At 25.3% G+C, this 4,037-nt stretch overlaps 1 non-coding gene across 1 annotated transcript; it reads right to left on the reverse strand.

The window, feature by feature from the left end:
• Positions 1–1,326: 1,326 nt before the first annotated feature.
• On the reverse strand, positions 1,327–1,398 carry TRNAE-CUC (transfer RNA glutamic acid (anticodon CUC)). The gene has a single exon. It is a non-coding gene; the product is annotated as a tRNA-Glu (tRNA).
• Positions 1,399–4,037: the final 2,639 nt, after the last annotated feature.

Raw genomic sequence — 4,037 nt, forward strand, 5'->3', positions numbered from 1 at the left:
ATATAATGTCCCTTTTTTACTTAATTTTCTTTAAAATTTGTACAAAAGTATGGATTTGGGAATTATTAATAAGTTTCTGCAGATCCCAAATAGTTACAAATCAGCATTCTTATATTACTTTTATTAGATGTTTCTGTATAGAGAATATTGATTATTATTACTATTTCTTGTAAAAAAAAAACTTTTTAATATTTTTGAGGCTCAACCCCTTTTTATGAAAATGAACTTCGATCCTATAGTGTTACTGATTTATTTTCCATGCCCGTAACAAAACAAATAACCAAGCAAAACATATTTGGTCAATTCCCTTTTTATGTTCCAAGCTGCACTTAATCCCTTCTAGAAAACTGTTTAAATTTTCGGTACTAATATTAAATCAAATATGCTTAGTTCATCTATAAAAATAACAGATAGATATTTTAAATTAAATTTTATTTTGTTAGAATTGCAGAAGGTTAAGGAAGTTTTTTATTTATAATTTTCCTATGCATTTGTTTTCTCTCTTTGGAGATATTATTATTCTTTTCTTCTGCATATGTTTAAAAAACGTAAATGGAAATGGGTGGGTCATGTTCTACAAAAACCTGAAAAATTTAAAGTAAAACAAGTTTTTAATTGGAACCCTTTGGGAAATAGAGAAAGACCCAGTAATACTTAGTGTAGGACGATTATATAATCGAATTGAAAACAATAGGAGAGATATGAAGAGAGGCAAAATGTTTGGCCACAAATAAAGTGAGATGGAAAGCTATGATAGAAGCCACATGCTCCAATTCGGTGTGGGAAAAAAAAATGCAAGTAGATATGTTTTTTTTTTTTCTTTTTGAATCAACGATTTATAAAAGTTTTATGGCTATAGAATAATTTTCGAGTTTAATTTCTTTTTTTAAATATATACATTAAGGTATTTATTATTTTTGACTGACTTTCCATATTTATTTTAAATGTGTAAGCGATTGTTGAACCCAGGGACTGTGATTGAGTATAAATATAAGCCATCAGAAATAGTTTAGTTTAAATGAAACAAGGTAATATTAAATTAAGATTCAATTTTCTAAAATTTTAAGGACACAATTACAATTTGTTATGAGTATTTTATTGCCAGACCAAACTGGGATGATAGCTATTCTGTTTTCCTACTTTATTATTTAGGAGTAATTTTTAGTAATTAAAAAAAAACATGAAGAAGGTTAAAATTCCACCCTTTATATATAAAAATATTAATAATAAACTTTTATATTTACTTGCTAAAAGATATTTAATCTGCAAATTGGGACAAAAATGTTTTTTGAAAATAATATTCGCGACCTACTGTCACAAAAATTCTTCCCACGCCGGGAATTGAACCCGGGCCTCCTGGGTGAGAGCCAGGTATCCTAACCACTAGACCACGTGGGATATTACTGAAAAAATATAAGTAAATTATCAACATAAATAAAGAAATAAATTTTTAATTGTATAGAATACTTACTACTATATAGTTTTACTTAATCAAAATTAAGATTAGAATTAGGTAGCTTCTTTTCTCTAATAGTACGTTTGCATTATAGTAGTGCTGCCATCTAGGGGAAAGAAAGGAATTTTTTAGTGGAAAACTACATTGTTCTAGTTACAGTAGAATTTATTTAATTTCTATTGATTAATCTTGTTCTTAAAGCTAAATTGCCTAGTAAAATCTAACTTATACAGGGATGAGATTGCCCGAAAGCTGGATTTTCACGCGAGTAAATCTTACGTGATTTATAGCAAAAATATCAGTAACATATTCTCATCCAGTTTCGCTGATGTTGTAATACCTATACATAGCAATAATCATGGATAGAAAAATTGCCACATTTATAGTAACTAATTCAAGAAAAAAATTTACTTTTTACAATAATCGCGATAAAGGATTTTAAAATTTAGTGAATACAAATAGCGATCTTGGATTTTAAAATCGCGTGAAAATAAATCATGATATTGAAATCAGGTGAAGGAAACTCAATATTAGATTTCTAAAATGTGAATATTTGAAAATCATGATAAGTAATTTTTTAGATCGCGTAAATACGAATTCCGATGCATAATTTCTCTAAATGGTGTGAATACGAATCCAAAGCCTAATTTTCAAATCACGAGTAAATGAGAAAATAGATGTTGGATATTACAACCATAAAAACGCGTTATTGGATAAACTCGCGTGAATACGAATTTTTACATAGAATTTTAAAAACTCCTCAATACAAAACACGACATAGGATTTTTAAATCTCGTAAATAAGAATTGAAATGAACGATATTGAAATCCAGTGAATATGAGAAAAATCTTATTTTCTGCTCGTAAAAGCTAAAATAAGTAGAAATGCGGAAGGATTTGCAGCTACGTAGTTTGAATTTTCTCTATATCTTATATACCTATTCTCTATATCTCTGATGTACTATATCTGTATATCAAATTGAAAATAAATATAATTATTTTATTTCAACGGCAAAATTTTCAGAAAAAGCGGAATATTTATAAAAATTAAAAAAAAAAAAAAAAAAAACTTTTATAGAGAATCAGAGTTTTTGATAAAAAGGCTGAAATTTGAGAGACAAAAGCAAAAAAGGAGTAAATCCGCTAAAAAGTGAAAAAATCTCATCCCTGTTAATATTAATAGCATGTGTTCAATACAAATTATTTTTGATAATAATAATAAAAAAGAACAACATAGGTTTTTCATTTTATTTAGAAAAATAATTCAGAACATATATAATTAGATACAAAGAAGACATCTCACTAAAAATATAAATATTTTAAAATAAAGCTTTTGAAAATTACATGTCATTTTAGTAAGTAGTAAGCAAGAAACAAACGATAAAACATATAGATAGAAACAATAACAACAATAAAAGGATTTTATAAATATATTCTTCACAAAATTAAGACAAACAAATTAATGAGCTCATTCTGATATTATTGAATTTAATCCATAATTATACATGTTATTTTATAATTTTGATTAATGTCCATTTTAATATACAACATTCATTTAGGAAAAACTCTCCTTAAATATGTTATGACACTGAAGATTGGATAAAAATATTTACACTTGTATAGTAGATTCATATTTTTTATTGATTAAATGAATTGGAAGAAGGATCACACAAACATTCCACAAGGGAAGAATTATACAATGTTATTCTTTTAAAATTTCTTATCACTAGTTTAAACTATAATTGTAACTAAAATATTGAATTGGACCATGGGTAAGCAAGATGCAGCCCGTCTTTATGTGAGCTATTTGTGACTTAATTAATCAATATTATTTCTCTATAAATCAGACATATACATAAAACATATAGATAAGAAATGAGAGTTGATTTATCAAAGATAATTTAATCAATGCCTATAAATGTTTAATTAAAAGTAATCTTCACATTATAGTCTATAAAAAAAACTCAAAGGAAAAATTAAATACTATAAGAAGTATAAACTTAACTCCTAATAGCTGAAAAAAACTTTCCAATTCATGATTACTGTATAAAAAAGTACCAACATTTAATTAAATATTAATTATAGTAAATATTAATTAATATTAATTATAGTAAATAAAACATTTAATTTAAATTTGAAATAGATGGAAGGAGTAATTAAAAAAATGATAGATTATAAAAATAATTTTTAAATTTATTTGGTCCATGCACTGCTTAAATGACTCAATGTCACCTTGTTTGTTAGTAATGTGCATCTTTAAAATAGATTAATAAAATCATCTTTCTAACATCAAAAAAATAAATACATAAATAAAAATTTCAATATTAGAACTTCATCTTTTATTATGATAAGTTAAAGAATTTTAATTTGTTGAATGCATAATAAAAAAGCATATCAAATGCAAAGGATGTAAGAAAGGGTTAAATATTTGAACACAATATATTATTTTGAAAATGGAATATTATTTTGAAGCCATCAATTAAATATCCATAAAAATAACTAAAAATATTGATTTGAGTCTGGGTATTACTTCTGAAAAAAATCTTATGAGGGATAATGCTTATGTATGACATGCTTGTATC

Source organism: Parasteatoda tepidariorum, chromosome 2 (assembly GCF_982258835.1).
Source record: "Parasteatoda tepidariorum strain Cologne lab strain chromosome 2, Ptep-v5.0, whole genome shotgun sequence".
Taxonomy (NCBI): Eukaryota; Metazoa; Arthropoda; class Arachnida; order Araneae; family Theridiidae; genus Parasteatoda; species Parasteatoda tepidariorum.